At 48.9% G+C, this 17090-nt stretch overlaps 1 protein-coding gene across 2 annotated transcripts in view; it reads right to left on the bottom strand.

Moving 5' to 3' along the window:
• Positions 1-17090, bottom strand: part of RIMS4 (regulating synaptic membrane exocytosis 4) — a 63213-nt gene that overhangs the window by 45418 nt on the left and 705 nt on the right. The gene's annotated exons all lie outside the window — the stretch shown is intronic.

The raw sequence follows: 17090 nt of genomic DNA, 5'->3' as shown, positions 1-17090 counted from the left end.
CAGGACATCAATAAACCACAGGGAGCTCCTCCCTGACCACACAGCCTGATAAACAGCTTCTCATACTTCAGGGCCACACTCAGCACCCCCTGCTCAATGGGGTCACCCAGTTATCTGCTCTGCTCATCTTTTCTCTTCTACTGGGGGAGGCCCCCGTCCTATCTTCAAGTACCTAGCACACTGGAGCAGGGGTCAGAAGATACGTTGACTGCATCAACAATGCTTTTTTTTTTTTTTTTTTTTTTAGGATTTTATTTATTCATTCATGAGACACACAGAGAGAGAGAGAGAGAGAGGCAGAGACACAGGCAGAGGGAGAAGCAGCCTCCATGCAGAGAGCCCTACATGGGACTCGATCCCGGGTCTCCAGGATCACACCCTGGGCCGAAGGCAGGGACTAAACCGCTGAGCCACCCAGGGATCCCTCAACAATGTTTTTTTAAAAAGAAAATTATAAAGGGCTGTGCATAGCAGTGGTTAGGCTCACAGCCTCACATGCCAGGCAAGCCTGCTTGATCTTCCTGCTGAATGACCTTGGGCCAAAGACAAGCATTGCTCTCTGAGCCTCAGTTTCCTCATCAGTACAATGGGCATGACATTTCTACCATCTTCATATGTGGAGGTTTCAACAGGAGAGTCCAGGTGAAGTGCTCAGAGCACCTAGCATGTGTGAAACAAAAATAAACATTCGTTATCATAGGGGGGATGATGATTAAAAATGTAAAATGACATCATGATCCCAGAGCATCAGCCCTTTCCCTCTGGTCTTGCCCACGGCTCCTCTCTGGTTCAGGTTCATGGGGCCCTGTGGAATACTGGACAAGCTGCTACTTGCACAAAGGTGCCAACTTTGGGGCACCGGGGCAGAAATACAGCCTGTGTTCCCGAGCTGGCACTGGAGAAGAGGGGCCTTTTTCTAATCCATCCCTCTACAGGAGGTACCAGTCATTTCTTTACTCAATCACCCAGGGTGGGTGTCTGCATAAAGGTGCCACACAAGCCACGTGTACCAAATGGGACCTTGAGAAGGGCCATCCCTGGGCTGTTCTTGCTCTCAGTTCAGAGGATGGCACAAAGGCAGCCCACCCGCCGCTCCCCATATTGTGGGGCCCTGGACAAGAGTAGAGGCCCTCATACTTACTCTAAATATTTAAAAGTTACAAAATTAGGCTATTGAATAAAATATGTTCTATCCTTTTATCCTGACAAATATACCTACATAAGGGTATGAAGGCCAGCACAGGTTCCAATTTAGAATACACAGTGTTTTGTGGCTGAATATGGAGTGAGGAGGGAGCAGGTCCTCAGCTGCAGCCTGCCTCCCCTTCATTCCCACCCTCCTCCTATAACAGGCCCACTTTGCATATCTGTGTTCTGTTCTCACCTCCACAAACAGCCACTCTGGACCACTTACGGGGACACCAGCAACGGGCAGAGTCTATACTCAGATGGATGGACCTGAGGAAGGGTCGGGACACTGGGGTGGCTCAGTGGTTGACTGTCTGCCTTTGGCTCAGAGCATGATCTGAGGTTCTGGGATCAAGTCCCACATCAGGCTCCCTGCAGGGAGTCTGCTTCTCCCTCTTCCTATGTCTCTGCCTCTCTGTGTCTCTCATGAATAAATGAAAGAAAGAGAAAGAGAGAGAGGAAAGAAAAAAAAGAAAGAAAGAAAGAAAGAAAGAAAGAAAGAAAGAAAGAAAGAGAAAGAAAGAAAGAAAGAAAGAAAGAAAGAAAGAAAGAAAGAAAGAAGAAAAAATAAATTCTAGGATCCCACATACATAGAACATGGCCTAGAGAGAGGGGTCCAGGTGAGTATATCCCTTCATCCACAGATTCCTCACCCAGTGAGAAGGGCCAGAGAACTGCCCAGTAATGCTGCAAGCCCCCAGTCAGGGCCCTTCTGGCCAGGTGTAAGCAGGCCACAGGCCCACAGCTCTACCAGCAGCCAGGTCTGCCATTCACCACACAGGTATGAGAAACCTTGCCACAGATTGATGTTCCATTCTTTCGGGGACTGTGGCCTGATTTTTACCAAACCCTTTCAAAAGTCAACAAATTTGCAGACTACTTGGGGGTAAGGTGAACCTGAGGCTTCTCTCACCTTTTTTCCCTGGCAAGGCCCAGATTTAGGGGTTTAAATTTCTGGGGCAGCCCTGGGTGTCTGTAGGCCCAGTCCCACTCTGACCCCTTTCTGGGCCTGGAGACATACAGATCCTAAGTCCCAATTCCTGGTTGGGGGCTGGGGTTTCAGACAACCCTTTAAGTCCAACCTTTACCTGAAACAGTGGTTTTCCTTTATTTTTTTCATTTTCTTTCTTTCTTTTTTTTTTTTTTAAGACACAGACATTCACCTCTGGAGAGAAATTATAGGTTTCAAGAGTTCTTGACAAAGAGCTTCATTCCAGAAATGTAAAGCCCGCATTTTAAATTTGGTTCTTATTCACTGCTGGGAAGTATCAGAATGAAGATTACAAATTTAATAATGTAACACGGCAGGAATTGGCCCAGCCTCGTCTCCAGGAGAGTAATTTGTTTCTTCCTTCAAACCAGCACTTCCCAGCCTCCCAGCATCACCAGACCAGCCTGGTGACACACTCCTGACTTTTTCGTGTCTTGCGCACTAGCCCACGCAGCCAGCCCAGACACCAGAAGATCATCATTGCCAGTCTGAGGATTCAACGCTGGAATGGTCAGATCCATTTGGGGAGAGTTGTTATAACCAAAAGGAGCCATCCTTGTGCCTCTTGGCTCTATTCTTCCCACTTGCAGCCAGAGAAGTCTTTGCAAACTTCAATTTGAGTCTGTGGCTTCCCTGTTAAAAACCCAGCAGGAGCTCAACTGTCCATAAGCTCAAGTCCAGGATTCTTGACCTAAAAGATCTAGTACGATCCAGTCCTGATACTTTGCCAACTACATGCTCCCTTCCTGAGCTTTCAAAACACCATGTGCCTTTCCTACCACAGGGCCTTTGCACAGCTGTCAATAATAACATGAGCTAATATTTACAGAGCACTAACTATGTGTCAAGCATTATGCTAACAGCTTGACAAGCATCCTCTCATTAATTTTCATTCCTGTCCTGTGAAGTAGGTGGCATAGTCAAGTGATTAAACTCAGACTTTGGCACACAGCTAGGTTTGAATCCTGTCTCTGACTACCAGCAGTGTGATCTTGGGCAATACACTCCATCTCTCTGTACCTGTTTCCTCATCTATAAAACAGGCATAGTGATAGTATCCACCTCACAGAGTGGTTGTGAGGCTCAAATAAATTAATGTAGGTGAAATGTCCAAACGTGATGGGCACCATGTGTTAATCATCACTATACTGTCCCCATTTTACAGAGAGGAGGAGAAGCAGCACGTGATTAAATTACACTGTCAAGTTCACACAACTACCAGTGAGAGTGTGGTCTTCAGACTCTGAAGCCCTCAATTTTCACTATGACACATCCATCATAGAAAATTCAGGAAATACAAAAAAAAAAAAAAAAAAGCACTAACTAGAAAGCAAACACTACCCATAAATCTGCCACGTAGAAGCAATTACAGTTAATATCTCCCTTTATGTGCATGTGTTAACAGGGATATAAGAGAAAAGAGGAGACAGCCATATAGATTGAGAAACTCCAGGATTTAACCCCCCACTCCCACAACTGACTCCCAAGTCTGTCCTCTCAGCATATGGCATCCTATCTCACTCCCACCTCCCCTACTTGGCCAACTCATCTACTCATCCCTTAGGTCTCAGCTTAGCCATCTCCACCCCTTCTCCTCCCAACCAGGACAGGTCGGTTCTCCCAGCTACAGTCTTTCCTGGCACCCTTCTTCTCTTGTATGGCACTTATCACAGTGGTGATCAAATTACTAATTGTTCCTTTTGGTAATCTAAAGCCTAACCCGTCCCAGCATCAGACTGTAAACTCCACGAGACCAGCAAAGACCGGGGATTTCTTAGGTCATCACCACCTAGGACAGGGCCTGGCCCTATGCAACTACTAGTGGAAGAAAAGAAGTGGAGTGGGTAGGGAGCATAGGAGGGAAGGAGGGGTTTGGGATTCAGCTCCACCTTTCCCAAATCAATGCTTCTCAGGTGGGATGCAGACAGGGAATCACACAGTCCTTAATCTGGAGGGGTTCTCAGTGTGGCAGTGGGAACATGAAAGAAGCCACACTTTCAAATACTGGTGAGAGGGAAGAGTGAAGTGCCAGTGATTGCCGAGGAGGAGTGATCTACTCCGTGTGAGAGAAAAGAGGTATGCTTCCTGGAGGCAGTGGCATTAGAGCCTTAGAGGAGGGGAAGGGCATCCCAGAAAAGGGAACTGCTGAAGCAGAGGCAGGAAGGTAGACAATGCAAACAAAACTGCCAAGACTAGAGGAGCCAATTTTTGCCTAAAAGTAACAAATGGCTGGAAAATCTAGAAATATGAAATTAAATAATGTAGCCCTACCCAAAAATGTGATTTCCTGTTCATCCTGCCACCTTCTTTCTAGTACACTCTCCAAAAGCCATGCCCCTGAGTTGGCATGAGTGATGCTGGTGGTCCCCTGTCCTGTATCCCTCCATCTTTACTACTGTCAGTGACCACTGGTCTGGCCTCCTGATGCCAGCAACTATAATTCCTGGCCTGAGAGCTGCCTCCTGGTAGCAGGCTAGAAATACTGCAACAAATACTCCCTAGCCCAGCCCCGATGGCCCTCGACCAACAACCAACAGGAACTGGAGTATAAAAACCCCAGCTCCCTCACTCCTGGGTGGGATAATCAAGGTGCATGTTCTACTCTAGGGTTCTGCTAACTACCGCCCAAGAGTTAAAGTGGCTCACAGCTTATTGTTGTAAATAAAGTTTTATTAGAACACAGCCTCACCCATCTATTTACATATCCTCTGTGGCTGCTGTGAAGCTCCAACTGCATAACTGAGTAGTGGTGAGACCCTAAGGTCCACAAAGATTAAAATATCCACTGTCTGGCCCTTTACTCAGAAGCCCCCAGCAAGACTCAACTCCACTTGCCCTCGGTCAGGGGTAACTTGGCTGACAACATACTGTTCCCTCACTCCATTCTCTCGACTCACTTTCTCTCATGCCTCTCCTGCAGTTTAATCCATCCACTTCATGAACCACACAAACCATGTACAATTGCTTTGTGACTGTTCTGACTCCTAAAAATGGCAATTTCATGTGGCCCACCCAAATACTTTACTCAAAGCCTTGTTTCAGGACCTGCTTCTGGGGGAACCCAAACCTGGTCAGCAGGGTAAGTGTCACTGTGTCCATTTGACAGGCCCTACTTTAGATGATTCCCCATACACACACTGCAGAGGTCATCTCTGGTTCTGAACTCCCAATCCCACCCAGTCAAAGCCATCCCAAGTCTTTACAGTATTATTAGAATACCTGCAGGGTTACCTGTGGCTTACAGCCATGGACTTGTTTGTCCAAAGAGAAAAGCAAGGCTCAAGAGGAGAATGACTTGCCCATGGCCACTCAACTGGCAAACTGGGAGATATGGGGTCTCAAATCCAGTTTTCTTATGACAAATCCAGGGTTCATTCCACAACAAATCAGCTACCCCTTCACCTGTTCCCTCTGGCAGCCTGTTAGGGCCCTTACCCACCTGTCTGGAAACAGCCAATTTTCCGTGAGGATTGGGTGAGATCAAACAGTCAAAAATGTTCTGTCAAACACAAAGGACTTGAACATCAAGACAGACACCCTTCAAAAGCATACTTAGAAGCCCACTAAGCAGCATAAACTATACAAACATATTCCCAACAAAAAAATGAAATACAGTAGAGAATAGAGAATGTTGGGAAAGACCACAAGTGTTGGAGTCAGAACTGGATTTGAAGCCTTGTGCTACAGTTAGTTCCCTAGCTGTGTGACTGTGGCCAAGTCAAGGATCCATCCAGATACTTGATTCCTCCAGCCCACCTACTGCAATGATCACATACACCTTGTGGGACTGTGGAGAGGGTGACTGCAATTAGGGGTAGACACTGCTCAGCTAGAAGTTCCCAGGCCAGCCAGATTCCCTTTACCAAGCAGGATACCCATTCCATAGCTGCTGTGAGTAGCTGCAGGTCCTGGCTCACAGCTGCCCCTTCTTTGGAGAATTTCTCTTAGCTGATGGCAGCTCCCTGGCCCCCAAAGTTTTGTTCTGACCTTTGGGACCACCCATAGCCAATGACTTACACAGGAGTACAGGAGGCTAGTCAACCCTGCAACGCCATCCGCTCCTAAGAGCTTTCCCCGAATCAGGCTGAGGCTAGGTTGTGGCTGACTACCCACCTTTACCTGCTTGTTTTCCTGCATCTCTCTCATAGGCTTCCCCTGAGAGTACCACACAGCACATCACCTGCACCAGAGCCCATGTCTCAGGCTGAGACAGCAGCGACAAGAGGGAAGAGTTCTTCCCTCTCCTGTATTCTTTTCTGCTTGAAGACTCCTGAGAGGAGCTTGAGAATACTCCTTATGCTCATTCCTACCGAGTTAGCGGCAACCACCTGATTCCCAAAAGGGCCAGGGGTCCCTTTCCCAGAACTCAGCACACCCAAGAGACGCTGGGCAAAAGTGGCAGATTCCTGGGGCCAGATGGCTTGGTGATGAGTTGGCCTGGGCCTGGGCGGGCCCCAGAGGCACCTGGTCCAGTCTTGGTGTTGGGCCCAGGCAGATGAAAAGATGGTTCTTGGGACATTTGCTGAGGAACTAATTAATTTCAATTACAGGCCCCAGTTAGGGACACAGGCTCCCACCCACTCCCCAGGCGGTTCCAGGCAGCATTTCCCAGGGACACCAAGTACTGGAGATTCAGGGTGAAGTCTTAAGCTTCAGGTGCCGATATGGTCCAGGATGGTCACTTGGGGTCCCTCATGGGAGAGGTAAAGGCTCTGGCTGGGAATCCAGAAACATCAGTTCTATTCCTGGCTTTGTCACAGATCTGCTGTGAGCCTTTGGGCAAACCATGCAATCCCTCTCTGGATCTTGAATGAAGATGAGCAGATGACCTCAGATGGACTCCCAGCTTGGAGGCTCTGAGACAGCAATACCTAACATTCTTGATACACTTTTACTGTGTGTGGGCTCTCTACAAAGCACTTTACAAATATTTACTCACTTAATCCTCATGATACCTCCAGGGCAGGGAGGGGCTATTATTCACCCACTTTAGAGTCATGAAAACTGAGGATCAGAGAAGTTACTAACTGGCTCAAGGACACACAGCCAATAAGCAGCAAAGCCAGTGTTCAAACCCAGGCCATCTGACTGCAGTCTATATCATAACCATCACCAAGCTATACTGCCTAATCTAATCTGACTACTCTCAAACCTGCACAGTGGCTGGCACAGAGCTAACCACCACCAGAAGTGCCTAATAAGAATTTGGTGACTGGAAAATAAAGAAAAAGCCACAGGCCTAAAAGACAATAAAATTGGTGGTGTTGGGAATAGGCCTGGGTGGCTGAGGTAGGAGGGAGGTTGGTGCTTCCTTGAGCATCCACTGGTGCAGTCTGGCCTGTTTACTATAACATATCATCAGTAACAGCAGAAAGAACTGGAAACAGTGTTTGTCCCAGGGAGGGCACGGGAGTCAGAAGACAGAGGTGCCTGGGATGCTTTTCACTAGATACTTTTCATGCTTTTAACATGTTATACAACTGCATTTATTACCTACTCCAAATAGCACTTAATCCTTTCAAAAGTATTCAATGACCAATCAGCCAATAGCCAGAGAGAAACCATGGCAGGACACCCTGGAGACAAAAATGACCACAGAGGGGCTACAGCCGAGTGGGGGAGGAATCCAAAGGAGGAGATGGGGGGCCTGGATAAGTGTCCTGTTTTCTGGGAGACTCTTGTTGTATGTAATAAACAAGCCCACCAGACCCTCTCTCTGCACATGGGAATTCTGAGGCCCAAAAGACAAAGGGAAGCGGCCAGAGAAGACACTGAAATTCAACAGCTGAAAGGAGACCCCTTCTGGTCCCTCATACAGCTTCTTGGGCTCCACTAGGCACACAGTGAACACCAGCCATCCAGACCAGAGGCATGAGTCCCAACCCCAGGTGTGTGCTCCCACCATCTGCCCATCCTGCACCTGGGATGCAGGAACGGCAGCAGCTTTCATTTCCTGGATGCCCCACGGGTAGTAAACACATTATCTCTAATTCTCACAAGGTGGCAGTTATTCATTCCATCTTGCAAAGGATGAGGATGAGCAGAACAATTATATATTATAGTCAAAAGACTCAGCTGGGAGGCACCTGGGTGGCTCAGTGGGTTAAGCATCTGCCTTCAGCTCAGGTCATGATCTCAGGATCCTGGGATCAAGTCTGGTGGCATCAGGCTCCCTGCTCAGGGGGGAGCCTGCTTCTCCTCCTCCCCCTGCTTGTGCTCTCTGTCAAATAAATAAATAAATAAAATCTTAAAAGAGAGAGAGAGAGAGAGAGAGAGACTCAGCAGGTACAGGGCAAAGACTTAAACCCAAAGCCTATGCTCTTTTATGACCCTGAGCCACCCTCTTAGAAAGTGTTTCCCATGAGTTTAGGACAAGTCCCACCTAGAAACTATTTGTAAATGCCTTTATCGTCAGACTTAGAGTTTCATGGGACTGGGGTGGGAGGAAATCTTAACACAAGGTTGCCCCCCCCACACCTCCAACCTGAGTTAAATCTCAACCTTCTCTAGAAAATTATCAGTGACCCTTTTCTTAGAAACATCTAAATTAACTGACTCAGTAAATTCCCTTGGTAGCATTTCCCAGCATTTTGCCCCTTTACATCGATGATTCTTTTGATTTACTTCTTCCCAGCAGAGGCTTGTCCTCAAATGAACCTCCCGGTTTTAAGACATAGCCCTGCCTGCCTTTCTCCAATTCAGGAAAGGGACTGTGTCCTGTTCCCTCTGGTAAAGGTGCTAGACTTGAACCTCTCAGAATCCCCAGAACTGAGCCTGATACCCCACAAAAGGATATTAAGGCCTGATGTGTTATTCATGTCGACTAATTTATCATTTATATAGATGACTTCCAAAAGGATTTATGGGGTCCCAGACATTAAGCCCGGTACAAAGCAGGGCAGCATGAGAGGCTCATTTGATATAACACCATGTCCTGGTGACAAGAATGCCTGATGACTATTCCCAGCTCCTGATTTTGGTACCCAATGTCCCAGCAGCTAAGACGCAGGTAGCCAGGAGACATCCTAGGTTCAGAAAAACACTTCAGTTCTCTCTACCTTTCTTCTCTAACCCAATGGTTCTCAAGGTAGGGTCCCTGGACTGGCAGCACTGGGATCAGCATCACCTGGGAACTTATTAGAAAGAAGATGCTGGGATCCCTGGGTGGCAGAGCAGTTTAGCGCCTGCCTTTGGCTCAGGGCGTGATCCTGGAGACCCGGGATCGAATCCCACGTCGGGCTCCAGGTGCATGGAGCCTGCTTCTTCCTCTGCCTGTGTCTCTGCCTCTGTCTCTCTCTCTCTCTCTCTCTCTCTCTCTCTCTGTGTGACTATCATGAATAAATAAATTTTTTTTTTAAAAATTAAAAAAAAAAAAAAAGAAAGAAGATGCTCAGCGTCTACTCGAAACTGAATGAGACACACCAGGGTGGCAACCCAGGCAATCTGTGTTTTAACAAGACCCTTAGGTGATTCTGACCCACTGAAGCTGATGGGACAACCACAATTGCAGCAACTACCCCCTAACTGAGCATCTACTATATGCTCAACATGGAACACACGATCTCATTCATCCCTGTAACCAAGGAAACCATGCCACGTGCCCTGCTCTGGAATAGGTGCGTTCTGTGCATCACGTCATGTATTCTTCATAATAACCCTTTGAAGAATGCTCCCCGGTTATACAGATGCGGAAATCGAGCCCCAGAGGGTTGAAGCCACTAGCCCAAAGTCACACAACTTGGAAGTGGCAGAAGCAGGATGAGAATTCAGGTCTGTTGGATTCCAAAGCCATGTTCTTTCTGTCCCACAACAGAAGCTCCCTGAGGTCTTTTACAGCTACGTCAGCCTGAGGAGCTATAAAGCTGGGTCAGGCAAGATTCAAGAAGTAGAGGTGGGGGGGAGGGGTGCAGAAAGAGCCCTGCCCAGACTACAGCATGACAGGAAGCCACAAGATGCATTTAAAGGCACAGCCAAAAATAAAAAATAAAATAAATAAAATAAAGGCACAGCCACCTATGTCTAAGGAACAAAAAAGACAGGGATTCAGGAGGTATGAGTTCTCGGCTTCTCTCTGACTTTACACAGCTGGGGAGGCCTTTACTTTTCCCACTTTAGAACTTGCCTTCCCCCACCTGATACTCCTCATTGTCTGCAAGGTTGAGTGATCTGTCCCCAACTTACATCTCTGAGCTTATCTCCCTTCACCCATTCTCTCTAACCACACTGGTCTGCTTTCTGTTCCATAAACACCAAAACTCACACTGACCTCAGGGCCTTTGCACCAGCAGTTCCCTCTGCCTGGATCACACTACCTTCTCATATTCCCTCAGCTGACTCTTGGTCATTTAGGCCTCAACCTCAATGTCACCTCCTCAGTGAGCCTTCCCTGAGTACCTTACTTGTTGTTATCTGCTATCCCATCAGTTTTATTTTCATTTCACTTGACACAATCTGAAATTACTTATTTTTTTAATTGCTTCCCTGTTTATTATCTGTCTCCCCCATCACAGAACATAATCCCATGAGACAGAGACTATATCTGCCTTGTTCCCCAATATATCCTCAGCACCTAGAATACTGTGTGGCACTAAGCAGCTAATTAAATATTAGTTGAATAAGTAAATACCAAAGAAGAAAACCTGGACTCAGAGGCCAGAGCCCTAGATCCTTAACACATGACCTTGGCAAACTGCTGCCTCTCTGAGCCTCAGTTCCCCTCCCTGCCTAACAAGGGGAATGGACAAGATGCTCTCCACGGGTCCTTCACAGACTGGCAATCTTGGGAAGCCAGGCCTGGAACTCGCCCAGTGGGTCCGTCCAGAAGAGGCAGCCAGCCAGGGTCCCCGCAGCAGCTGCCCCCTCCTCACCCCCACCGGTGTCCCTGCCCAGGCACGCAGTCATCTCACTCCCCCATCACAGAAACTGTTAATGAAGTGCGCACTGCTAAATGCAGTTACAATTACGGGGGCTAAGAATAAGGCGCTGACATCAGCCACGTCAGTTTCCGAGTGAATCAGAAAGGGAGGAGGGAGGAAGGAGAAAAGGGGAGGGGGGATGGCGCTCTGGAGCTGTCAAGTGGAAATAGCACAGCGTTAAATATAATCCAGCACTGGCCTACATCGGTCTGGAGAGGCAGGTGATGGCTCGGCCCCCAGGGCCAGGGCAGACAACTGGATTCTTCAAGGAGGCCAGGCAGCCCCATGATGAGGATCATCCAGGAAATGATGGCCAGGAAGGCAATCTAGCAGGCTGGGGTCGACTGGAGTGGACTGGCGGACCCTGGAGGGCCACAAGTGAATCTGGATGGGACCCCACATCCCAGCCTCTGGCACTTGCTGTTTTGTTAGCACAAGAACAGTCCCCAGGGCACACAGGTTCCTCTCCCACCTGGAATCTCATGTCATGCAAAGAGGCAGAGGGTGGCCTCTGGAGTCAAACACACCTCAGTCTGGATCACCACTGTGCAACCCAAGAAAGTCATTAAACTACTCCAAGCTGCCCGGCTTTTCCTCATCGGCAAAATGGGTATGTCTGCAACAGGAGCTACCCCTTCTGGTTGCTATAGGATTCAGTAAGATCATGGAAAGCGCAGAACACAGCCAAGCAAGACTTTCAATCATTTTATTTTTACCATCTTGAGAGATGCTCAGACAAGGATAATTAACCCTTTTTTCCAGAAAAGGAGACTGAGGCCCAGGAAGCTTAAAGGACTCGTCTGAGGCCCCAGAGCCACAGTGGCGGCCAATCCTCACCACATAGGATAAATGAGGGGAGAGAGGGGATTGCAATGTGGTTGCTCCAGGTGACTGGAGGTGAGGGGAACTGAGAGTAAGATAGTGGGATTGTGAGTAGCCCTGGAGAGGGTGGGGGCCATAGATTACAGTGCAGGACGTGTGTGTGCACCCTTGTGAACATATTCTCCAAAACTGGCACCTTTCCAACAATTCTTAAAAGAAATGTTGAAACGATGGTTGTTAATGGTTGTTAAGGCCGAAATGAAAAGACGTTAGAGGAGGCAAAGTAAAAGCCCAGAGCCCCGGAGGGCAGGTCAGCTGACACGGAGGCGCGCTCACACTTCAGCTCTCCCGCACACCTCCGCCCCGCCCTCACTCAGCCTGCCAGGAGAACCGGCTCCGCTGGGGCCCAGGTGGGTGGGGAGGGAGGCAGAGCACCGCGCTCAAAGGAAGCCGATGTGCCTGGAGCCCTCCTTCCCACTTCCCACCAAACAGAACCAGACAGGCCTGCAACTGCAAACCCAAGGAAGCCAGAGCCAGGAGTCTGGCTGCTTGGGGACAGGGAAGGGAGGTGGGGGGTGGGGGCTGAGGGAGAGTGATTTAAGGAGAGAGCTCTAGAGGCATCGAAGCAAAGCTGTAGGGCAGTGATCTGGGTAGTGGAGGAAGGGGTGCATTGCCATGTACTCGATTTTTCTGAGATGCCTCTTTCAGGATAATTTGATTAAAATAAAGTAGTTTTGGTCCATACTTTCATCCAGCCCCACGACACGAACCATGGGAACACTGGCTCAATCCTTTACCATGCCTCGGTTATCCCAATTTAGAAGAGTTCTGCCCAACTTCCAAAGCTAAAGGAGATGACAGCACTTGGCAGTAAGTTGGGGGGGGGGGGGGGACAGGAAGTGGCCTGCCCTAGAAAAGAGGGTGGGAATGGAGGAATGGAGGCTTCAAAACCTCTGCCTCACACTTCAAGTGGACCTAATCCCAAAGGATATTCGAAGGCATCTTCCTCACCATCCCCCCTTATGCACTCAGCCCCAGCCCCGCTCTGGGGCTGAAGTACTCGTTCCCACCCACCCTCTTAGTGCTGGAAGGACTAAAACAGCAGGACATTTTGTGTCTCTGAAAAAGCTCAGGTCAAATTTCAAGGACAAAAGTTAGCACTTGGTCTGGGAAAGAAAACTCTTGCCAAATGGAGTAAATTGGGGGTGGGGAGGGAGGGCCAGGGCTGGCATTCCAGGTGCCTTGGCTGCCGGCAAGAATTAGAGCTCTAATTCCCCCTGCTGGGATCTGTCTGCCAAGATATAGGCATCTCCACCCCACAATCCAGGAGAAGAAACTCAGACAACCCCCTCCATTTCCCTCTGTCCAAAAACAGAGGGAGTGGGCTTTGGTACTAGCTGGAGAGGGGGGATCCATCCACCGCACCGCCCCATCCACCAGATTTGGCCTGAGCGGAAGAGGGTGGTGCAGTGGAGAGCTCTGCAGCCCAGAGACGTGGCCCTAACCGCTAAGAGAGGGACCGGTAGCCGGCCCGGTGTTGCCATGGCAACTTCCTCCTGTGCTGGATCGAAGCATCCTATGGGCAAATCAGAGCTGGCTGCTCCAGCTTCTCCGCCCTTCTCCCAGGCCAGGGAGAATTGGATGCTGAAACCTCTAGATCAGACTCAGGGACACCATCCTCAATTCCAGACCCTGATGGCAGCAACCCCCTTTTGGCATTAATTGGAAAGTGACGACACCCTTGCTCCCCAGCCATGCCCCAGTGTGTTAACTGTTAAGGAAGAACGGGGAAACAAGGAGTTGGACTGCTCCCACCCTCTTGTTCCACACACAAGTCCCCCAAATCCCCATCTTTAAACCACTGCCAAGAAAGAGGGCCCAACTCGGCCTTAATAGCCACAACAATGTAATAAAATTAGCTTATAGAAAGTATAAAAGCTAACATTTTGAGAATCCCACAGATTCTTTTTTTATAGTCATGCTCAGAAACAAGTCGTATTTGATAATTAGATAAATAGCTAACAGGTATGTGAGAGACTACCTGGTGCCAGATACTGTACTAAGTCCTTTGCAGGGCGCAAACAACATAATAAACAAAAGCATGGATGTTTCAGTCAGACTGCTCAAGTTCAAATCCTAACTCCCTCAGTTCCTGGCTAAGTGACCTTGAACGAATACTCTCTGTGCCTCAGAGTTCTTATCTGGAAATGGGGATGTTAAGATGTTCATTTTTTATAGAGTTGCTATGAGGAAAGAATTAAAATAATATATTTAAAGTACATAGGAGGATGCCTACTGGAAGGTAATCATTTTTAAAATGTGGACCCTATGTGGTCCATGCTATTATTTTCTTCCTCATCCGGATGAAAAAGCTGAGGTCATGTATCTAACTCCCCAAATACAAACTCAGTGCCACCAAGGCTGAGCAATGAAGATACCTACACAATAATGCCCCCAAGTCCGGGTCTCTCTAAAGCCCCAGCGTCTTTGGAAAAGGGACAAAAGCAGCATAAGACATGAGTTCAGTGTGTACACAGAGGAAGATGCTCCTTGGGAGGCATACTAGGAATTTACAATGACCAGTACCCTGAGCCTCAGGGTGGCTAGAACAGGGTGGGGGAAAGGAGCAGCTTCCTATGCCCACAAAATGCCCAAGGCTCCCAAGCCCAATGCAGAAAAGTATTCTGGCCCAGTTAAGATTAATGAAATAGACCTTTCCGCACACAGTTTTTCAGGAAACCAGCTGAAGGGGCAGGTAAATCCTGCAGATGGATCTGGCTCTACCTGGGCGATGGACAAGATGCATTGCACAAAATTTGGAAGCAGCATCAAAGAGAGGGCACCTAGTTGAGCCAGAAGCCATCAGGGACACATCTCTGAGCCATAAGACTGCATGGCATCAATGGGCCAGGGGAGGGATCAGGGAAGTGTAAAGTGGAGCAAAGCCAGTTCTAGTAGCCCTCCTACTGAAGCAGTCTCTGTCCAGTATGTGACAGATTAGTCCAACTGCTTTTAGAAATTAGTTCAGCACGGTGCTGTTCTAAAAGAATAAATCCAAAAGGCTTTTTTTAGGAGAAAATTAATGACTTTGAGAAGAACGAGAGAAATTAAGCTCCAAGACAACGTTTCCTACTTCCGATTCTTACCAGACACTCATTAGTCTCCCGGAAATGAAATTTCACTGTCTCCCTCCCCCTCCCAACCTCAAAGCATCCCTTAAGATGAGCAGACCATGAACACGAGATGCCCAAACCAAACTCCTGGCTGTCAGCCATTCCCTAGGGACCCCTCACCTGGGAACCATTTTCTATACAGTGAGATTTGGCTTTTTAAAAAATTCTTTCGGACAGAAGGCTAGTAGTTTACTGGAAAGAGAACCGGAAACCTGATTGTAGTCTCAGCTCTGTGCCTGCCTCATTGGGTGACCTTGGGTTACACACACACACACACACACACACTCACTCACCCACTTGAGGGCAAAAAAGGATCAGACAGGATGATTTCTGGGTCTCTTCCAAGTACAAAACAAGAATTTGAAGAAACTTGCTGGAAAAAAACATCAGGTGAATCATTAAAAAAAAAAATCTCTAATATTACATGAAGTTCCCTATTCTGACTTAAGTGAAATCAGAACAAGTTGCTTGCAACCAGCAATGATAACCAAGACATCTGACCCACGACATGGAGCACCACTTGGGAGAAAAAACCTAACTGTCCCTGCCACTGTTCCTGCTCCTACAAACCCATGCTCCTGCTTCACCTGCCTCTTGAGACCTAAGTGGCCTGTTGAACTTCAGGAGAGTCCCTGACCATTAGGCAAAGGGTGGAAGAGTTAGCTCACCTATGCCCCCACGAGCATAGTCCTCATGCTAACCTGATTTCCTCCAGTGGAGGCCACTGTGTTAGACAGCTTCTCTATTATTCTCACCTTGCTTTGTCCAGAGTAATGACCTCTCTCAGCTACATCGAGGGGGAAGCTCCTGATGCTCCAAGCCTGTTACTTTTTTCATAAAATGGTGATTCTGTAAAATGGCTCTGCAGTATCTTTACCATCTTTACCCCACCCTTAGCTCTAGGTCTGCCAGGAGTCTGCCTCACGTACCCCCACACATTCACTTGGCCAACAAATTCTTCTGGAGAACCTTTCCCCCACCTGCCTCCTGCTCCAGCAGGAAGACGTGAGCACCTATTACCCACTGCTCCATCCCATGTCTCACCAGATAACTTGGAGACCAGATGAGGGTCCCTGAAGGCAGGGAGTCTTCAGCAGGACCCATAAACTCCCTAAAACTACAGACAAAATTTTGAGGACGATTCATATGTGTATTTTTTGCAGAGAGAGTCCAGGTTTTCATCAGGCTCTCAAAAGTGTCCATGAACCCATTCTGCCCCTCCCCATCACATACACCCCTCTCCTTTTTTGTCCTCCCACTGAACTCCAATACTCTCAGATGTTCAGCTTCTGTTACATCAGATTTTCAGAAAACACTTTTAGCTGCATGCTCTGAGACACTATCATCCCATTTTACAGATGAGGATTCGAGGCTAGGGGTGACGTGACTTGCCCAAGGTCACGGCTAACAAGTAGAGGAGCAAGACTGGAACCTGATTCTGACTCCCAATCTGGCACTCTTTGGGGAACTCTCACCCAAGCCCTCTAGCTACCCCACCTGTTGGTGACTCGCTTGCTCCCCGAAAAAACATATCTGGAGCCCTCATGTGCCCCCTGCCCGGTCCCAGGGCCCCAAAGAGCCCGCTTCCCGACATTTCCCCGCCCCCTGGGCTCCGGCGGAGGGAGGCTGCGCGCAGGCCCGGGAGCGCGAGGTTCGGGCCGCTGGCCGGTGGCCGGGTTCAGCCCACCCGAAGGGCTGCTCCAGGGACAGGAGCACCCAGGATCCGGGCCCATTCCGGGGTCGGGGGCGGGGGGGCGGTGCGCGCAGGTGAGGAGTTGGCGCCGCCCAACGCCTCCCTCCGGGACCAGCTGGGAGGGGAAGGGAGGAAAGGCCGCACCCGGCCAGGGCCCCCGCGGGCCGCCCCAGTCGGACAGGAACGAGGGGTCCGGACCCCCAGCCTCTGGGGGAAGGGGAGGGAAGCCAGATGGGGACGCTCCAGGCCTTGGCGCAGGGCGGGGGTCTCGGGCTGGGAGCCTCTGGATGCAGGCAAGACAAAGATGG

This window comes from Vulpes lagopus, chromosome 18 (genome assembly GCF_018345385.1).
Source record: "Vulpes lagopus strain Blue_001 chromosome 18, ASM1834538v1, whole genome shotgun sequence".
NCBI classification, from domain to species: domain Eukaryota; kingdom Metazoa; phylum Chordata; class Mammalia; order Carnivora; family Canidae; genus Vulpes; species Vulpes lagopus.
This window is presented reverse-complemented; position numbering and strand designations above follow the sequence as displayed.